The sequence below is a fragment of the Panthera pardus genome, unplaced genomic scaffold (assembly GCF_024362965.1).
Source record: "Panthera pardus isolate Hobbes unplaced genomic scaffold, ASM2436296v1 HiC_scaffold_25, whole genome shotgun sequence".
NCBI lineage: Eukaryota > Metazoa > Chordata > Mammalia > Carnivora > Felidae > Panthera > Panthera pardus.
Genome location: NW_026526821.1, coordinates 65,889,334 through 65,911,303, shown reverse-complemented (window position 1 = coordinate 65,911,303; position 21,970 = coordinate 65,889,334). Strand labels below are relative to the sequence as shown.

Here is a 21,970-nt window from a genome sequence, read left to right as displayed (position 1 = left end):
AGATGGCAGCAGTGTTCCACAGACTGTCCTTTCCCTGCCCTTAGTATCCCATCCAGGGGATGCTTTTTTTTTTTTTTAAGACTCAGTTAGGTTTCCGGCCTGGAAAATTCAGGCTCACTCCCCTTCCCGCTACCTCCCACCCCCATGGATTTCCCAGACAGAATTAGTGCTGCATTATTTTGTTCCTCCAGTAGGGAGGCTGTGGAAGAGCATGGGTAGTTAGGTAGACCATCCAAGGTCACATAGAAAAATTATCTGACTGGTCTGCATGGGAAATTCGTATTCCTCCCAGCATTTATGGAGCACCTACTATGTGTCAGACCTAATGCTACACTTCACTTACACGGATACACTGTCCCTGTCATAGGTGTGTGACCACATACTGAGAATGGAGGGGAAGAGTGGCTGGGTCTTTGGTGGAATGGAAAGGTTTAGGGCAGCAGCAGAGAAGCAGTGGTGGTGTGAGCAGTAATGCTCACTGGGCTGTTCAGTCCCCCTGGAAATTTTAAGTTACAACAGACTGTGATTTGCAATAAAGCTAAAATCTGTTTGCGGATGAAGCCTAAAGGCAACTCACAAACATGAAATCAGAAGTTGGGGTGCAGTTAAGAATGATGGTCTAGACGAAAAGTTCTGTGTACAAACTGCTCTGTCATAGTGCTGTGATACAATTTTTAACATAAAAACACTAAGAAACATATAATGAATGAGGCTAGTAGAAGTAGACCTTAAGCTAGCTCCCAAACGTATTGCCCATGCTCTTAGTAGACAAATCAGGTTTGGTGAGACTTTATTGTAGATCGTGTTTGGGTCACTGAAAATTGGCGGGAACATGGAGAGCTTCTGCATGGAGTCGGCCACTTTGTTTGCTTCATGGTAGAACAACAGCCTTTTAATCTTCAGATTCAAGAGGCAGGCTGACTGACATCAAATGCTTCCATGTATTCCAGAGTGGCAGAGCTGAATCACATGGTCTCTTTAATTGGAGGGGACCATCCCTCCCTTGCACAGGATCCTTCACATGGGCAGAAAGATGGGCTGGCTCCTCCTCAAATCTCCCTGTGTCAAATGGCCACCAGAAAACCCCCACAGAACACCCCACGCTCGCATATAACGATGACAAAAACACACCTGCACACACTAAAAACAACAACAAAACCGTTCAAAAGAAATAAGAGCTTGAGGAGTGCCTGGCTGGCTCAGTATGCAGATCGTGTGACTCTTGATCTTGGGGTTGGGGGTTGAAGCCCCACGTTGGGTGTAGAGATTACTTAAAAATAAAATCTTTAAAAAAGAAAAAAAAGGAAATTAAGGACCTGAAAAGAATAAAACCCACCTGGACTGAACTACTTTGGAGAAAGGCATTAGTAAGCTAGCCACAAACAATGGAAGTGATGTCTGGAAAGAGGAAGGGCAGTGGTGATGCTGTGGACTCAGTAAACTCTGAGCCAGCCAAAGCAGTGTGTGTCTACACCTTGGTGAAGCAATCTAAGCTTTTTCGTCTTCTGTGCTATTGTGCTTTCTTCTCCTAATACAAATGCCTTCTGAAAAATCCCCACCTGGTTGCAGCTGAGTGGAAGAGCACAGGGATTTTCCCACACTCATTAGGATGGCTCTGCAGGGAGGCAAGGCCACCCCCAGGTTGTAGCAGTGTGGGGGTGGGGGTGGAGAGGCATGGGAACTGATGGGACACAACCTGGGTTTGGAAAACAGGGTAGATTGCAAGAACCAAATCCCAAGGGAGATTTGGTGGGGGAGAACTTTCTCAGTGCCTGCGCCCTGGAGTTTACAACCTAAAGGTCTGATTCCAGCAAGCCCTCCAGACGTTACCAAAGCTCAGAAAATCCGCCCGCCTGTTTCTCTTCACAAAGTCTAAGAAAGCTGAAACCCCAACAGAAGTGAGAAAACTTTGCTTTTAAAAATGGTATTCGTCCTTCTACAACCTAAGCACCAACGAGAAATCAATCTGGTTTATTGTCCAGCCTTGAGCAAAAGACTAAGGTGGAAGCACTCTGCAGTTCAGTTCAGTGAACATTTTTGAACATCTTTGAGGAGCTGGTATTGTGAATGGGGTCAGGAGTCTCAGACCTGGGGTTTCATTTGCAGGTGGGATTGTTACGAGTTATGTGGCCTCCCAGAGTCTCATTGATCTCCTATGTAAAGTGGCAAGAATCTGGTGCCTATTTCATAGGATTGTTGCTGAGATTAAAGGTACTGTGCTTGGTGCAGAGCCTGGGGCATTTATTGATAAGTGATCAAGAAATTGTGTATAATGATATGCTGGTAGGCATTTATTCAACCAAGCCTGATGGATCACAGAGGACAAAATAAAGATGAGTGAGACCCAGCCTTTCCCTCAAAGAACAGACTTTTTTTGAGAGAGAGAAAGGGAGCATGCCTGTGTGAATGGGGGAGGGGCAGAGAGAGAGAGAGAGAGAGAATCCCAAGCCGGCTCTGCACTGTCAGCATAGAGCCCGACTTGAAGCTCAAACTCATGAACCATGAGATCATGACCTGAGCGGGAATCAAGAGTTGGATGTTTAACCTACTGAGCCACCCAGGCGCCCCAAAGGGCAGACTATTTAATGAACTGTTGTGAAGTCAAATGTGTATGTGAATGTACATACACTGCATAGATATTTCACTGATTCTAAAATGTACTTTTTCATATTTTAAAATAATTTGGCAACACTTTTTTTTTCTTGGTGGTAAATGAAATAATGGTGAGGCTTGTAATCAAGTGGAATCCTAGATGTGGTGAAAACAGATAATTATAAAGACAGAGCTACAAGTTCACCACCATGATCCAGCCCCCACGTGGACACCGAGACCAGAATCTTAGTATGGGTCGCTGGGGAAGCTGTCTTCTCTCTCCTCAGATACCTGGGCTCCCGCTGTGTGTGGGAGACGGGCGTGGGAGGGGGCCTTTGGGGTGACTGGCCTGATAACCTTCTTGGCAGCTGAGGGCTGGGTGGTACCCAAACTCCAGTGCACATAACAGGTCTGTGTGCAGAACACATGTTTTCAGGTGCTGCCCCACAGGATCTGGTTGGGTGGGTGTGGGGGTGGAGCCCTAGGTGACTCAGCCAGTCCCGGTTCCTCCCTGGTCCCCGGAATTTTCTGCTTATGGGTGGCAGGTCAGTCTCCGGTTCAGGAAATGATCCTTACCTGAAACTGGGAGATGAAACTGAAACTTCCAGATGCTAGTGGTCAAGTAGTGTGCTGAAACTGGCTAGTACTGGTTAGTGTGAAATTAGTCGTGGTGACAGTATTTACACCATAGCGATTGACAAAAGCCCTGCAAGTCAAGCCTTCTTTTTTTTCCCCTTCAAAGAGTTTACCAGCATACCAATGTGACTTCTTCTTAGCTGGGTGACCTCAAGGGTGACCTTGAGGAAGGCTATCGCTGAAAATCATTCTGAGCCTCTGCCCACCTGAAAGGGGACAATGATATTTCTGACCTCATAGCCTCGTGGTGGAATAAATGGGTCTTTGTGAGAAACCTCTAGCTCAGTGCTAGGTTCTATCAATTTGTGGTTTATTCTTTTGCTTCAGAAGTTTCCTATAATGTTTTCTCTTTGGGATCTTGTGGAGAAGAGAATGAAATGAGATGAATGTTCTTCGTGATACAATTGAAGTCTCCATGTGGATAATTAGCATTTAACAGTAAAGATATTAACTAACTTTATATAACCTTTCACAGTTTAACAAACTGTATTTAAATATTTTTAAATGTTTATTTATTTTTGAGAGGGAGAGAGAGAGCACAAGCAGGGGAGGGGCAGAGAGAGAGGGAGACACAGAATCAGAAGAAGGCTTCAGGCTCCGAGCTGTCAGCACAGAGCCTGACACAGGGTTTGAAATCACAAACCTTGAGATCATGACTTTAGCCACAGTCGGACACTTAATCAACTGAGCCACCCAGGCGGCCCAACAAGCTGTATTTAATGTGGCATAACCTCACAGGGCAGACACTACTATCCCCATTTTTCAGATGGGGAAACTGAGACTCACAGAAGCTAAGTGACTTGCTCCATGTTATGTGGCCTGTCAGTGAGGCAGGAAACACAACTTTTGACATCTTTTTTTATCTTCCCCTTCTCATCACAGCAGAGCCAGTGTGAAGAGCTCCGGGTGGGTGGTATTGAAACAACCCAAACCCCCAAGCCCCACAAGGTTCCTGCCCAAATCTTGAAGTTTGGTTGGAAAACTTAAACACCCTCAAGGGGATCACTTGGAAATGATGACCTAGCAATCACAGAGGGTGCCATCAGCAGATGCCCTGGTGAGTTTACTTGCACAAACATGTGGAGGGCAATGCGAGATCGCCTCAGAACCTTCAAACTAGCAGACTGCACAGATGTCTCCCCCGTCTGTGGTTCCTGACTATCATGCTTCCGTTACCATCCTTCCTGTGTGTGCAGGGGAAGCAGAGCTCAGGGCTGAAGTGGCATTTCTTTCTCTTTCCCTTGGCTGCATTTAGGCTCTCAGTTTTCTCCAAGACAAACACTAAATTCTTGAAAGCTGAGACCATCTACCCTGGGTGTGAATGCAGATGGTAATTTAGTCTTTGGTTTCTCCAACTATGAACTTTATTGCCCACGCTGCTTATTGACTTATGAGCTGATTAAAAGGAAGGAAAAAAAAAAAAACCTCTTCCAACTAAAGACACGCACCAGACTTTTCCAAAGTTTAAATCAACTTGAAATTCGGCAGCAGGTTGGCTGCAGTTGAGAGAAGGGGGTTCGAGCCAAATTCAGCCTTTGAATTAAGAAAGTGTTAAAAGGGCCAGCCTTGCAGCTCCAAGGAGTACAATGTCTTCCCTTAAAAGGGGGGAAAGTTAGCTTTGAAAGTTGATTCCCTCAACCTTGGGTTTTGCTGAAAAGGTAGAAGCAATTACTCACATGCTTCAGAAATCCAGAGGGAGGCGAGAAGACCTGGTCACTGGTTTCTGGAGCTGGTGCGGTGTGATGGTCACAATCAGCCGTCCTGATTGCGTCACCCATGGGCCACCTGGGCACACAAGTCGTCTGGGTCTCCGGACCCTTATCTGTCAGTGCGGGGGCGGGAAGGGGGAGAGTGGCTTTTCACATGGAGGGTTGGAGTTGACTCTTAAACAGATATGTCTAGCCAACACAGGGTTTTAACATCCCTTCCCTCCTTCCCTTCCCACAAGGTGCATGCCATCAGGAAGGCTGTACCTCTACAATTCATCATTCCTACCATTTCCTGATTTTTATACCCCTTTCACACACCCACAGAATAGGAGCCTGTTAAGGACTCTTTCAGCTTTAAAGATTCTATGACTAAGATCTTTGTGATTCATTCACATTTTGAAATACTAAAATCATTTGGCTGAAAAATACCCATTGGTAAGGGGAAATATTCACAATGTAATGCTATGTATAATAATAATGCTGATAGCAGAAAGTCATGGACTAAAATGGGAACCATGGAATTCTCTAGGCTTTGGGATGGTGGGTAGGCTTGGGTTTTTTTTTTTAATCTTTCTGCATCACGTGACATCATAATTATTAGTTTCTATCTGACGCCATGATGAACTGTAGGCTCTCTGAGCGCAGGGTCTGTGTCTAATGTATTTCGTGATGTATCTTTAGTGCCAAGAACCATGTCAGGTACACAGAAGGCACTGGGTAAATATTTGTTGAGTGAATTAATGAATGCTTTTCTGAGTTGTATGAGTTGTTGTCCAATAAGCATATATTACTTTTATCAGTATTGAAGGCTAGGGACAGCAATAAATGTTAATGAGATGTACTCTGATGAAAATTCATATCCTTAAATGCCCTTATTTGAAAACAAGCAACATCAACAACCCACAGAAATTTGAATATTGTGTAAGTAGCCAAATATAGAACAGGGCTTATGCTGTTCTGTCATTTTAGGAGACATTGTCAAGTCCCAGGACCCCCAGCCATGGGGAGTCTCTCTGAGCCTGGAATCTTCCCCGAGAGGTGTTGAATGCCAGGCACACCTAAGAACCTTGAGCCGCCTCAAGCCTGAGCTGACTGGCAGAGGAGAGGATAGCTGTTTAAAAATGGGTGGGAGTTTGGGGTTTTGATATTTGATTGAACTAGGCTTTTTATTACAGAGTATGGGATTATTTATTAATACTCAAGAGTACATGGAAAGGTATGGAAGCTGCCTGTAATTTTGTTGGAAGAATGGGAGTTGCTAGAGGCTCTCGTCAACCTCTTCTCGCACCCTCCTGAGGCAGTTCGTCAGATGCTTGGATTCCACTTGTTAAGTGATCAGGACTTCTGTGTCCTTGAGGGAGCCTTGTTGACTCCTGTGTCCCTGCTTCTTCTTAGCCCGCTGCCCGGCAGTCCTGGTGCTTGTTACGTGCCTGATGCGGCCAGCAAATGTTCATAAGGAGAAGGAGAGGGGATCCTTGGGCAGCTGGGTCTGCTGTACTAGGACACTTAGTGAAGGGCAGAGGGGCAAGACAGCAGGCCCGAGAGGACGTATGCGTGTGTGATGACAGCATGGAAGGGCATTGGTGGTGTGCATTGGTGGGAGCCCCAGAACATGTTCAGCCCCAAGGTACCATACATACCCTGCATGGGGCCCTCCTCCCAGGCTATCTGCTGCTTGTTGGGTGGAGGGTCAGCCCCTATGGCTTCATGTAAATGAGCCTGGGCAGAAACTGTGTTCTATTTCTGGTTCCTCCCACCAGCTTGCACTTGCTGAAAGCTTCCCCTTGGATTCATTGATTGGCAGGGCAGCGCAAGGTCTATTTGGCTCTCAACCTTGGCTGTACATCAGAATCACCTAGAGGGCTTTTAAAGCTCCCAATGCCCAGGCTCCTCGCCCCCCCCCCCCAGACCAATTACATCAGAATCTCTGAGGGTGGACCCCGGTGGCAGGACCTTTTAAAGCGCCCCCTCTCTTTCCCACCAGAAGCCAAGGCTGGGAGCCAGAGATGTACCTGAACTCTGGCCCTTCCTGATGCCTGCCCTGGCCTAATCCTGGCTGACCCCTAAGTGCTCCCCCAGAGCACTGTCCTGGGGCTTAATGAGCAGGTGAGAGGCTGGGGTGATCCCCCGCCTTGATGAGACTGCCTCTGGATGTGCCTCTGGATGTAACCATGGTCACCAGCAGCTCGGGCTGAGATTTACGAGGCAAAAATTTCTCTCTTCATAAAAATGTCCTATGTTCCTGTCATGAAGGGTAATTGAGGCTTTTAGCTTCTGTGTCACAGTCATCTCCCATCTCTTCGTGTGCCTGGTGGCATCGCCCACAGGGAATTAAGTCATAGTCTCCGGCAGTGAGTAACAGAGGCTGCAAAGTGGACCCCCGGGCCCAGTGACTCAGCCGGGACCTGGGTCCCTGGAGAACTGTTCCTCCCACCGCTGATCCTTGCTTCCCCCAGACTGTGCCCAGTGGGCCAGCATCGAAGAAGTTTGGAGTAGCTTCTGCTTCCTTGTCTGTAAAAGGAGGTGACTGCATTTACTTCTTGGGGATCACGAATATGAAAACCTGGAGCCCACTGCGTGGGGGTTCTTTTGAGCCACCTGCCTGCTGCTTTGGGTTCCATTGTCCCCGCCCACCCGGCTCCCGCAGGACCTATTCTTGAACAAACACAATTTTACCTGCAGCAGCAGCCAAATAAATCCCTTGAACTGAATTTCAAACAGCTGTAAGTTGGGTCTGGGGCTGCTACTGTTGGGGGATTGTAGGGCCATCCCCTGTACCTTCCAGGAAGCCCTGTTCTCTCTGAGCTCACAGTCCAGACCAAGGGCTGCTATCCACAGAACCGCCGGCGCCCGAAGGTACCCCATGCCCAGTGAATCTGGATTCTGGATTTTTCTGTCCTTATCCAGGGAGCAAGGGACTGTAGAGCCCTCCATCTCCAGATGCCCCTCCCACAATTCCTCTTGCCTTGTCCCCAGCCCAGCTCTGCCTTATCAAGGTGAGCAACAAAGACAGGGTTCAGGTTTAATCGCATCAGGTGTTGAGGATATTCTATGTGTACTTTTTGTTTGTTTGGTGAAATTTGATATGGATGAAATATTGTATTATTTTTGTTTCAGTTTGCATTTCCTCCAGTTCTAACTCCACCACTATATTTATTTTGTTTTCCTTCTAATCTCAACACAGATGCATAATTTTGACTAGCATGTGATGAGCTTTACAGTTTACAAAGTACCCGCACATGTAAAAGCTAATGCAGTCCTCCCAGCCAGGAGACGTTTGCTCATTGTTCCCACTGCAGGGATATGGAAAGTGGGGCAGAAGAGGTTAAATGATGGGCCTGAGATGCAAGTGTACTGGAATACGGATCTAATGTCCCAGCCTGTGCTGTTCTATCCACCAAAATACCTTTCCTCCTGACTTAAAACATGGCTCTGCAAATATACACATTTTTACTTCTTAATACTATTTCAGAAATATGGTTCCCTTACATTGTTATTCAGTTATTTTCATTTGAATAACTGCATAATATAATATTTTGCCATAATTTACTCACTAGCCTGGGTCACTGCTTGCTTGAGCCATTCTGGTTTGCTCTATTAGAAGCAATGCTGCTGCAACCTTTGGGGGTTAGAGCAGTTGTTTTCCTCTGAATTATTTCCTTATAGCAAATTCTCAAGAATGGGATTAAGGACTAGAGGAGTATGAACATCTTTATGATTCTTGATTCACCTTGGTATTACTGGCCTCCAAAGGAAGCAGACATATTTACTCATTATCCACCAGATGTATGCATTCATTGCTGTGTTTAGCCAACCAGCCAACCATCCATCCATCCATCCATCCATCCATCCATCCATCCAGTATATAATGCATTTACTCTATAAACCTTAAATATATTGCAAGAGTTCCAGAAGGACTGTGTTCTAGTTTACATGTGTGGATGTGGGTAGAGTGGGGGAAGTCCCTGTTTCTACCCTTTTCTTAGACCAGGCCCATGCAGCTTTCCTGGCTCCCCCTGAGCAACATGTTCCCAGGCCCTGTCCCTCACTTGCTGCCCTCAGCTGACTCCCTCGTTGATGCTGGCAGTCTTGGCTCCCTCAGCTTCCCTTTGCTTATTTTGGAAGGCCTGGCCATTTAGCTGCAGCCGCTGGAGTCATTTGGGTCCAGCTGTTTCCCCAGGGCCTGGCTGGTTGAGGGTCTGTGCCAGAGACAGCTGGCCTGAGTCGGGGGAGGTCAGGTCTCTAGAGGAGAGAGAGGCCAGCGGTAGCTCTGGGATGTCCTCAAAGGCCATTGTCCTGTTGTGGGAGACTTGACTGTGGGTGGGCATGACCCCCAACCTCACCTTGGAAAGTCACAGGATGCTTCTGAGATGCTCTACTCCCTCCCACCAACAGCCTGTAGCCCACTAACCCCAAGTTGTCACAGCATGTGAGCATGTGTGCATGTGTATGCATGCACACGTGTGTGTTTGGGGACATTGGAGGGGACTCTTTTCTTAAAGAGAGAATCTTGACAATGAGTTTTTTTTTTTTTAATTAAAAAACTTTGTTTCTTTGTTAAATGAGTAAAATATTGCTGTGGTAGAAAGTATAGTTAAGCAATAAAAAAATCGTCCCTGATTCCACCATCTTGCTGTGCCCATGCTAACAGAGGGTATGCACCCTTTGGAGGGGACTAGTGTGGCCAAAGCAGGGGGACTTGACCAGGGCAAGGAGAGGATGAGGTTGGAAAGTATGCGTTAGGGCCACGTTGTATGTCTCCAGGAGCCATGAGGATGGAGGTCATGGACCCTGTCCTCAGACCTGGGGTCAGAGCCTGACTCTGGCCACATCCTGGCTATGTGATTTCAGGCAAGTCTCTCAACTTCTCTGAACCCTCACTTGCTCATTTGTCAAACGGGAACAATAGTATCTACTTTGTGGGATTGAATGAGAATGAACGTGTCTCATGCCTGGTACATGGTAGAGGCTGTTCAGTGGGTGTCACGCCCTCTCTTGTGACTTTGGATTTTCTCCTGTGAAGCTATACTTTAAGCAGGGAAGGGAAGAGTTTATTTCTTGTGACTGATTGCTGTGAAGCATATTTTAAGCAGAGAAGGGAAAAATTGATTTCTTATGGCTGATTGACGCTTTGAAAACCATTTGCAGAAACGTGGGAGTGGTAAGGTGTGAGGGAATATTGCTCTTAAAGACTGCTGGAAAGGGAAATTTTCACTGGTACAATCTTCTCTTGGACAGCAGTTGGTTGTTATGCAACAAAAAACTGAAAAAAAAAACCCTAATGCCTACCCTTTAGTGCATCAATGCTATTGTGAGTAACTGATCTGATGGAGATTATCAGTCAAGATGCGTGTACAATGGTATTCATTCATCGTGTTGTTTTCAATGTAAAAATGACTGATAAGCTAAATGTCCAACAGCAGCACGTATACATCTAACCCTGACGTGTCCTTATGATGGAAACACTACCAACAACAAATGAAGTTTTAGATCCAGGTTTATTAGCATGACAAAAATGTTTGCAATATATTTATTGCTGAGTGAAAATAACAGGTTACAAAAGAGTGGATGTACAGTTTGATTTCATATTTGTAAAAATGTGTAGCTACCTACATTTGTGTAGAAAATGTTGGAAGAGATTTCTAAGGCCCTTATCCTCGGTTTAAGACACCCTTGATTCCTTAAACGGAGTTCCCTGAAGCCAGCTCCGAGGGGCACTAGCTGTTGGTAGCCAACCTTGTCACAACCAATTCAGAGACAAGCCCATCTGCTTGCAGCATTCCTGTTCTTCAGAATGCTCCCTGGAGCAGACAACAGATGCCTTCCTGCCTCGGTTTCCCCAGGGTAGGGTGGGGGGAGGCAACTGAAGGAGACTGGCTGCTCTCAACCCTGTAAGCCAAGAAGAACTCAGGCTTCCTAGAGGCAGAAGACACCAAGGTTAAACCTGCTCTTGTCACTTATTTGTGGGATCCAAGAGAGTCAAGGTCAACACTGGCCTTGGGACATCGATCTCAGAGTATTTATGGAGCACCTATTATGTTCAACGCACTGAGCTAGGTGTACAAAGATAAAGGAGCCACAGTTCTTGCCCTTAAGGAGCATAGTTGGGGTGGGGGTGGTGTCAAAATGACTAGCAGGAAGAAAAGGGGTGCCCCAGAGCAAGAAGGGGGTGCCCTGCTTGGGGGGCTTGGGAAAGGCCTCACTGAGGAGGTGACCCCTGAGCTGGTCTTGCAGGGTGAGGGCACCATGTGGGTGGGGGCCGGGCCTTGGACCAGGGGAACAGCATGTGTGGGGCAGAGGCACCGAAGAGCTGTGTGTTTTAGAAGACCTCTCCCTTCTCGGCTCCTCTGGGCATCTGCTTCCTACTCTCCAGCAGCCACTTTCTCTGCTTTCCAGCCCACAGTGTGGGGAAAACAGCCACCCACCACCCCAACTAGGCTTCTGGTAAGGGGGACAGTTGGACCGAAGTTGCATTCTTCGTTCCAATTCCCATTTCCCGAGTCCTGCATCCACTCCTGGCCTTGTGAATTGCGTCAGGGGGCAGGGGCAGGGGGCACGCTTTACGGACAAGTTTGACATGTGGTGGGCAGAGGGCAGTTCCAGGTGGGTGCAGTGCTGAGGGAACAGGGCCCACATGCCCCCTGTGCCATGGAGGGACAGTCCCAGAGGCTGATGCCTATAGAGTCGATAGCCCTGTTAGCTTTAGCTTTAAGACACCAGCTTGTGATTGAAGGACATTCTTATCCGAAATGTGTTGGGAAATCGTAATTTTCCAGGTACGTGCCCGTCCCACGTGCACTCAGGGGGGTCCAAGCAAACACGTACACACAGGCACGCACACACGTAACCTCACATCCCAGAGCAAGAGGAGAAAAGTCAACTTCTGCAGTGTGACTGCTTCCTCCCTAGATCATCAGCACAAACAATGCGCGGTGACTCATCACCAGTGACTCACAGCGCTGCGGGGCCTGAGGTCCTGCTGGCAAAGGGCAAACGGCTCATTATTTGTCCTTTCTGTTCTATGAGATAGAGGATCCCCCCAGCCTGGCCTCCACCTCCATCCCAGGTGAGGCTGGTGGGGAATAGCTCATTAATTTAGGAGGTAGAGGAGGAGCACCCTAGGGGAGCTCACCTGATCTGTGCTGTGGGAGTGGCGGTGGGGGTGTCACTTTATGAAAGGATTTACAGAAGACGTATTTCAACACATCATTCCCCACTGGGCATTCAGAGCAGGGTATGATTTCCCAAAACCCAATTTCCTGGCATCTTTTCAGGAATCTGCTGGTTGTGCAAAGTGAGGTTGGAGTGTTGGGAGGGTGAGGAGGAATATCCCGGTGGTGGCGGTGGGGAGATGGGCTGGGGGCAGACATTTCCAGTTGAAAGGAAAGGCCACAGAGAGTCCTGGACTGTTGGGGCCATGTCCTACCACTATCTTGGGCACAGTGGCATCGCTGGCCCTGGCCCAGCCCCCTTTGCCCCTCTGCCTCACCCTCACCTGGTGCCGGCTCCTGTCTGGAGACTGCGGGAGAGGATGTTCTGGTCCTTGATGGTGGCCTGAGTCCCTTCAGCTGTGCCTGAGAGCATGGCTCCGGGGGCTCAGTTTCCTTCCCCACCACCAGTGTCTATCCCACATTCACTGTGGGCCCTGTGATGTTCAAGGGTGATGGGGACGTGCCACAGGCTGGCTGCGCAGCCAGGAGCCAAGAGTCACATGTGGAGTGCCGTGGGGAGGGGGGCTTTAAATTCTTACCCTGGGGTGGAGGTGCGGGGGAAGACTGCCAATTTGGGGGACAAGTTTCCGTTTAGAAACGACATTGCTGCATCCGAGAGCAGGCTTGCACAGTTCTGGGCAGCCGGATGCCCACATGTAAGGTCAGTAGCCACCCACCATTCTGGGAGAGGGTGTGCCTGAGTATTTTGATCCATCTGGGCCCGAGTGGAGCCCTGTGGGCACATGGAGCTGTGTCACCTTCTCCCACGGTCATAGAGATAAGGGGCTTGGCAGCTGCTTGATGAAGTGGTGGTGGCTGTGGCGGCAGGGCGGCAGTGGCTAAATTTGCACACTAAGCCTGTGGGCCTTTCAGGAGAGTGAAGATCTGCTCTTGAACCCTTTTCTCTGAGGGTTTAAGTTACTGAAACAGATCAGGGTGTGTACCAGATAGTCCTGGGACCCAGACCCAGTAGCACAGAAGGACCAAGGTATCTCTGGGATAGAAGTCATTGTACAGACAGGGGACCAAAGTAGTGGGCTTGCCCACTGGACCAAGAGGGATGAGCGTGCCCTCGACTGATGTCCGTGTGGCGAAAGGATTTCAGAACCAGGTGTTCACGTCCAGCCTGGCATGAAGCCCATGGCCTACAGTGACTTTGGAGAGCGTCCCCTATGTACCTTGGAGGACCCACTGACCAGCCAGTGGCTTCGGTGAGCACAGCCACCAGTAGATTTAAGGATCAAAAGTTTTTATAATTTGAATGAAAATTATAAGGAACCATGAACCTATTCTGTATCTCAGAATGGTCACGTGGGACATCTTGGCTGTTCACACAATATACCGGTTAAGATGGGCTAGGTTATGCTCCAGTAACAAATAGCTCTAAAAATCTCAGTGGCTTAAAACAACAAAGGTTTATTTTTTGCCCGCAATTACACGTCATCACAGGTCTGTAGGGGCTCAGTCTTTTGTCAGACAGGGACTCAGGCAGCCATTATTGGGAACTTTGACAATTGTCATGGAAAAGCACATACTGAGTTTAAAACTACCTTGCTGGAAGTGACACCTGTCATTTCCACTCACATAGCAAGTCACATGACCCCACCTGGATTCAGGTGGGTGGAGATGTACACCCTTCCCAAGTGTCCAGAAGGAGAGAGAGCCAGAGCTGTCCCTGAGGACAGTCCCAGTGACTTCTACCCACAATCAGAGGACATGGCTTACAACAGATTTCCGGTACAGATTCTATTTGCCCCAGGAATTCTGAGAAGGGTGGCAACACCATGGCAGGAATCAGGGAAGTCTTCCTAGAGGGGGCGAGATCCGAGGTTAGCCTTGAAGGACAATCTATCTTCAGACCTACTGATCTAGACAGAAGGAGGATGAGATCAGAGGGAGCAGCCTGAGACAGCAGATTTGGAAGGAGACGCAGCCTTACCTAACTGCCAGGTAGTCTCAAGTAAGAAGTGAGCCCTTTGATGAGAAAGTGCTAAATAACAAAAAACAACATTAATTATAGATAATTCAAAAACCAGGGCCTATGTACAGGCACCTTGGTTTGATGTCAAGACCCCAGGAGTGGTCTAAAGACTGGACCTCTCCCTCCCTTAAACATGGTCACCCAGGGCCAATACTCTGGGAACACATAGTCTCCTTCAGGGCCAGCATCTGGGGAGAAAACAGGAGCCACAGCGCGAGTGAGGAATAAAGGAAAGGTGGCAGACCCCTGTGGTGAAGGAGGGTGGGCAGAGTAGGGACGGATAGGAGCCCAGAGAATTGGCAAAGAGAAATAGGGCACAGCACCTCCTGGGGCAAAGTTTGATGGAAGCGGCTCAGTATTGTGTCCAGGGGTGGGAAGGGACGGAACAAAGTTAGGATATTGGGGATAGAAATCCTATATATTGACCGATGAACCCCATGGTGGGAGACTGAACTTGTAGTGAACAGGGAGCGCAGAAGGGAAGACAATGGAGAACATGGCGGCCTGGCCCGGGGCAGAAGGCCAGCCTCCTCAGCCTCAGCCCAGGGGTGTCCCTGCCCCTCTACCCAGAAGTAGGCTTACAAACCTCTGAGGGGCTGCTGATGTGGCTGGCAATGGAGAAGGTAGGGCTGGGGCGGGGAGAGGGGTTAGCCTGGGGAACAGACACCGGGTTCCAGGGACAGGGCAGTGGACCAGACACAAGGGCCAGGCTTGGGCACCCCACCCCCATCCCTAGAACTGTATGTTTATAGCAAAGAGCTATTTGACTCTTCCTCAGAGTGGTGCCTGTGCCCCCAAAACCGTCCCCTACCTTATCTCATCCAGTCAGCATGGGACATGCCCTGGGGGGGGGTGAGTAGGGAAGGCTGGCTTTGCATCTGCTGGGAAGGGGGATGGTCTTCACCCCTGCACAGACCCCCTGGTGGGCCCCAAGGGCAGGACTGCATGCCCAGGCATCATAAGGAAGCACTAATGCGTCCAATGATAATAATAGCCACCCACTGTTACCCAGCGCTCAGCTCTGCTCTCCGTACCTTGCAGCTGGAAGTCCTCATTACAGCGTTGCCATTATACAGATGGGAAGACAGGCACAGAGAGGGGGCAGGACTTGCCAGAAGTCACAGGGCAGGAGGGGGCAGTTGGATTCTGAGCCTGACAGTTCGACTCTCTCAGGCCTGTTCCAGCCCCAACATGAACTGATCTCCTGGAGCATTTCCCCTGGAGCCAGCAAGTCTTTAGTTCATGGCAGATGCTGCCACACTCAGGCTGGGTGCTGTGGGGGCTCCTGGCACAGGAGGCCAGCCGGACACATGGGTTGTGGGAGTCTGAGGGTTGGGCAGGGCATGGGCCCAAGGGCAGCGGTGAGAGTGGGGTTGTGGGAGAGGAAGGGAGGGGCTGGGAGTGGGGGACAGGGTTAAACTGACAGCAAATGCAGGCCCCATTTCATATACAAGCAAATAAAAGTGAGCCCCAGTCAGTGGGCAGAAGCCATGTCCTGGAGACAGACCTGCTTTTGATTTATGTGCTTTGGTTTGCCTGTTGGAACTCCTATCCATCCTTCAAAACCCAGTTTAGGAACTGTCTCCTCCGTGAAACTTTCCCTGACCTCCCTGACCCAGGAAATTGTTTTCCTCCCTGACTTACTCTCTGATCCTTATCTCAGTGAGGTTTTTTTTTTTGTCCGTCTCCCCTACTAGACTAAGAATTCCTGGAGGGAAGTTCCTTGAGGTCAGTAATGCCCAGCACAAAGCTAGGCACATGGCATGGCTCAGGAAATGTTTATTGAGTTGAATTTAATTCAGAGGCAGAAGGAGAGTCAGCCCCCATTAGGAAAGCACAGGCCTTTCTCCAGGAAGATCTGACTTGCCAAGGGAGAAAAGCTGCCCTTTCTTACCATGGGAGTTTATAGGACACCCAAATGTAAACCAATGTAGGAATATGCAACAAGTATTAATGTAGCACCAACTGGTTCCAAAGTGAAATTCTGGAACCTTGAAGTTGAAAGGGGTCCTGGGATCCAACATTCTTGTTTACATGCAAGGAAACTGAGGTCCCAAGAAACACACACCCTTCTCTAGCACATCCAGGTAGTGAGTGACTCAGGTGGGATAAGAAGACAGGTCCCTGTGATCCCAGTCTGGGGAACTGTGCCACTTGAAAAGCAAGCCAGCCCCTCTGAGGAGTAGCCCGGGGCTTGGCCTCTGTCCCTCCCCTCCCATGAATCTGCGCAAAGGAAACATAGTGTCTGCCCCCCAGGGAGTCAGGGTGGGCATCCTGCAGCCCAGTGCCAACAGGTCTTCACAGAGGCGAGTCCCCCTCATGGTCTGCACAGGGAAGGGGCCAGCACTGAGGTCATGCGGTTCAGAATCAGGAAGTTTGTTGGAGGCGAGGAGCCAGGGTTTAACAACAGGAACTGCTGTTTCCTGAGAACACTGTGTTCCCCGAGGCCTCCCCTCCTCTCTCCAGAGCCCTGTCCACCCCATCTTCATGTAGGCACCCATCACTGCAGGTCTAGCCTCTCCTTCCAAATCTGCATCCCCATTCCCACAGGCCAGCTGGACATTGGCCTTGGCAATCACATCCTTACCATAAAGACCGAAGGTCTAAAGTCATGCTCTGGTCTTCAGTGTGACACCCCAGGTGCTTTGTCAGAGTCACCCTGTTGTCGCGAGAGCTGGTGTTCTAGGACAGGAAAGGGTCTGATCTAAGTCCAGGTGCTTTTTAGCTCCACAGGGCATAAGACACACTCTCTCTCTCCACCTCTCCATTGCTCAGCTCCCCGATCCTGGTCATCTGTCTCCAGCCTCCTTGGCCTTGTCTCCCTACTGCTAAGTTAAATGCTGTTGGGGATGGGGACCACATGTCAAGAAGTGCATGGGCTTTTCAGCTGCAAACTCCCAAGGGCCAAAGACAGAGGCTTTTTATCTCCAGAGGCTCAAGGACACAGCCGACCTCCCTTTTCTCTTTTTTTTCTTTTTGCAGTATAGCTACCACTACCCACTCTAGATGTCATGGAGAGGCTGAGATGGCCATGAGATGGATATTAGATCAGAGGACTCAGAAGTACTCAAATCTTTCCCAGCCTCCCAGCCCCTCGGAGAAAAAGGTAAAGCAAAGTAATAGGATGCCTTGTTGCTGGCTGGAGCTTTGACCCCAAACCTGGGCAGCCACACCAAATGACCTTCTTCCCAGACCTCAGAGCCCTGGACCCAAGGCCCTTTACCCCCTAATGCCACCCCCAAGTCTCAGGTGAACAGAGGCCAGCACAGAAGCAGTGGGGGCCCTGGCGTGTGGGCCTGTGTGGCCCGTGTGGCCCGTGTGGCCCAGGTGGCCTTCCTAGAACAGATTCACTCTCACCTTGTCTGAATGGAGCAGGTGGGGCCGAGGGAAGAAGAGGATGAAGGAAAAGAGCTGTCTAGGGCTACTTGCCACAAGTGAGGAGTGAGGGCACATCTGTTTTAAGGGAGAGCCATCCATGGGCCTTTCCTCTCCGGACTGAGCCCCCAGCTCAGCACTGTTCTGGCTTGGCCTGAAAGTGTACCAAGTTTTTTAAACAAGCACAGGGACCCCACCCACTAGCACATTTGCCCAAACGACATCCTTGATTTAGCTTAGGAGGGCAATGGGAAGGGAGAAGGAGAACTTTTTCCTCTTTGGGCCAAGGGCCACACCTGTACCTCCCTGCCCTAACATGCCTGGCTTTTTTTTTTTTCCTTCAGACTGCTTCCATGTGGTGATCCTGGAGGCCATTCTCTTTTTGCCAACTTTTCTGGGCTCACTATGGAGAATCAGGTAGCAGACAGCAATAGGCACAGACACAAGGAGGGCACAAGGTTCTGCAGTACCTGCCTTCTTTTCTTAGAGGCGGTCCAGGATGCCTGGTGACCTCTGAAACTGTGGTTTTGTGTCCTAATTCAGTGATGTTCTTTTCCCACATCTCAGATTTCTCCAATTTCTCCAAACTACCCTTCCCCCAAATATAGATGTATATTACTCAGATAAAATGTAATTGCAAGGCAGTTGGCATAGTAGAAAAGTGGCAACTCTGGGCTCTGCCGGATCTGGGCTGCAGCCTCTGTTCTCTCACTTCCTGGCTGTGAGAGCTGGTCCTAGCTCCTTGGGCCTGGGTTGTTCTCATTTGCAAGACAGGAGCATTGTCTTCCCCGGGTGGTTGTGAGAATCACTGATGCCATGTGGGGACAACCTGGATTGTGCCCGGTGGTGTTAGATGCTCAGAGGTAATAAACAATTACTCTAGGTTAGAAAATAAGCATAAATAGTGGCATAATGAGAAATGACATTTAGAGAACACTTATATGTCATACATGAAGCTAAGGATTTAAAACTGATCCTATTTAATCCAAGTATAGCTCTATGAGGTAAGTCCTATCATTATCCCCATTTTACAGAAGGAACCTGGGACACAGGCAGGTAACTTGTTCAAGAAATAGAGTCAGGATTCAAATCTAGTGACCCTGACTTCAGAGTGGTTATTTTAGGAAGGGGCAGCAAAAGAGGGCAGGAGTGAGGCTGGCCCAGAGGTTTGTCTGTTCTTAGGGATGAGAACCCTCTGAAGCATATGGTAAAGATCTTATTGGGGAGGTAGGCACCCATCCCCCCCGCCTTGGCTGCAGACAGGGCCTCCTGAGACATCCCAGGTAGATGTTGGGTGGAGAGAGTAGCCTCTCCTATCTTTCAGAGTCTCTGTTGAAAGAGATCATTCGGCTTCTCACCTGACTCTGATACACTCCAGGCAGCTGGCACCCAGACAATTATGGGCAGGGGTGGCAAGAGGGGGTGTGTTGGAAGGGCCTGGTATCTCAGAATGCGGAGGGAAGGGTCCCCTGCAGTACTCATGCTGGGGACTCCAGAGGGGAGCTGGGATGGCAGCACTGCTGACTTGCAAAAGATATCTGTTGGCATGCAGACAGAGTGAAGGAAAGCTTGTAATTGTAGCCATAAATCAAATGTGGATGGAGGAAAAACCGTCAGACTTTTTGCAGTTATTTTGTGCAGGAGAGGTGGAAAAACACAGCTGTGGTGTGATAGCTGGGCCGGCTGGATGTTGGCAGAGGTGGGACTTGTGGTTTCATATCGCGGAGGGGAGGGTCCCCTGCCCCAGAAAGCTATTGCAGTGGCCCTCACCTTCGGGATGACAAAATAGCCAGTTCCCCAGAGAAGGAGGGCCCTTCTTTATGGGGGCTGGCCTGGCAGACACCTGAACAAGCCCAGCGTATCTTCTGCATGCACTCTTGCCTCTTTGTGAGTTTGAGTTCCAGCTCTTCCACTTAGAGCCCTGAGCCCTCTGGCAAGCCACTTAAACAGAAATGGATGTATGCATTTGGTCCCTGCCATCTGCCAGCTCTTGGGGTTGGCCATCTCAGCTGGAGTGTAGCTTCTCCCTCACTAACAAACCTGATTTAATTCAAACATCCTCCCCTCCGGGGCTCTTGGGTAGCTTAGTCCCTTAAGCGTCCCACTTTGGCTCAGGTGTTTGAGCCTCGCTTCCATCTCTGTGCTGACAGCTCAGAGCCTGGACCTGCTTTGGATTCTGTGTCTCCCTCTCTCTCTGCCCCTCCCCCTCTCATGCTCTTTCTCTGTCTCTGTCTCTCTCTGTCTCTCTCTCTCAAGAATAAAAAAAATTAAAAGACTACAAAACAAAACAAAAAAACTGCCCCCCTCCCCAGCTCCCTGCTTCAGATGGGAACCATGCTTAGCTTCAGAAGGTGGTTCCTGATTGGCTCAAGCCAATCATGGTCTCATTCCTTTTGCTGGTGACTGGCTTAGGCATGGACATGTGACCTGATCCTGGCCAATGAGATATAAGTCTGTTGGGGGTGCTTCAGGGGAAGGTTTCTCATCTCCTACTCCAGGGAGGAGATGGTCATTAACACTCCTGGATGTTGTGCCTGCAACTGCTCCCAGCCATTTTGGGATGGCAAGCATCTAGCTCCCAGCCATTTTGAGTTGGGTTTTCTATTAATGGCAATTAAGTGTCCCTACACTTTGTGCTTCACTGAAAAATGGGTAGGAGAAGTATGTTCTCTTCCCCAAGTTATAGGGTCCAGAGCTGGGCTGCTTGGTCCCAGTGGTGTAATTCTGTCTTAATTTTTTAGAAAACAAGTTACCCCCTCAGATGCAAACACATCCCTAAAGTGGGTTCAAATAACAACCACTTTGACCCAACAACGTTCAGGCCATTTTGCTGGATAGAGCTCATTAGGGCAGGTGTGTTTTCTCAGGCAGGCATAAAATGATCTTAGAAAGTGCCTGTGCAATAAATGTGTTATGGGTGCCTTGCATCAGTATGTGCTATTAATTGGAATAATGAGATATTTTATGTGCAACGCTAGTGAATTATTAAGCACCCATTGTCTAGTTTTGCTTCAGAAGGTCTTGTGCTCCCTGAATGAAAGCAAGTTGAGGACTGAAAATGTCATAATGCCTGCTGGGGAACTCTGGCTTTCTAATAAAGGATCCTGGAAGAGCTATCCCATCTGGGAGTCTCTCACCTCAGCCCTTTGTCTGGGGGAGGAGCTGACTAATGTAGGATGGTCAGTTGTCTCATCAGGGGAGGAAGATTAAAAACTACATCCACCCCCTACCGCTACCACACACACCTCCAAGCCAGACAGCTAGGGCCATTGAGATGCTTGTCCCTTTCAGAGATGCTGGAGGGCCAGGCAGTGGTCAAGGAGGAGTCCATTTCTGCTGGAGAAGACTCCCAGTCTGTGTCCCATATTTGACTAATGCACCCTAACCAAGTAGGCCTCTGCTTAATATACTAGAGGTCAAGTGATCAAGTCAAACAACCCCATGGAGGACTAGGGAGATTCTACATGGACTGTCCCTGCTCTTACCCACAGTTAATCCCTCCTATGGGGCTCTGTAAGGCCCAGGTTGAACTTGTGAGTAGATACTCCATACTGGTTCATCTCTCCTGTTTACCATCTTTCTTTGACGTTGTCTGGCCTGTCTCACCCAGTCAGGAGTGTTGCTCAGGGACCTCAAATGAGAACACTTAGTAAAGAATAAATGGCAGCTCCCCAGGACTCTGGGGCAGAAAGCAAGGGGTTAGGGGCATTCAGGGCAGCTCCCCTAAATGCTTTTGCCCCCTCTGAGCTGTGCTCTGAGTGTGACCCATGTTGAGTTGGAGTCCATCTCAGGGGCTGGGGGAATGATCTGTCATAAGAAAGCAAGGGGCTGACGCACACAAGAGACCTGGACACCTTTCTTCTGGTGGCTTTTAAAATATTTCAAGAGGGCTGCCTGCCTTCATCCACCACATTTCTGCCCCTCCACCCTTCCTCCCGCTCCCCCTACAGCTATTCCCCAAGCTAGATGAAGCCATTTCTTCTGAAAAGTCTGCCTCTGGATTATCTCTTGTCAGTCTAAAAACAACCTGACCCTATCAAGAAAGAAAACTTGAAAGGAAAAAGTCAGGTACATAAATGCCAAACATTGTTATTTTTCCTTCTTTTTCCAATCTTCGTCCAAGTGCTAGCCTGTTTTCACCCCACCATCCTGTGTCCTACTTGTAAACCTGGCATCAGAAGCCTCAGTTGCACATTCTTATGATACATTAAATTGGCTTAACCCCCCTCCCAAATATGTGGGTTCCCGCTGTCTGTCTGCTGTCCACCTTCCCCAGCCTGCTCTGCCCTATACAGTGCACACCCCTGGTATCTCTTTGTGTATTTAAATTTCAGTTCTCTCTGAACTTAATCACCTCTGTAAAGGCCCTATCCCCAAATACAGTCACATTGTGAGATACTGTGGGTTAGGGCTTCAACGTGGTTTGGAGAAGCCACAGTTCAGCCCATAATTTCATTCCCCCTGCT

General features: G+C 49.0%; 1 pseudogene; it reads left to right on the top strand.

Annotated features, from left to right (window-relative positions):
- The first annotated feature begins 17,127 nt into the window (after positions 1–17,127).
- The window catches only part of LOC128773513 (guanine nucleotide-binding protein G(I)/G(S)/G(O) subunit gamma-10-like), a 49,443-nt pseudogene continuing 44,600 nt past the window's right edge, over positions 17,128–21,970 (top strand).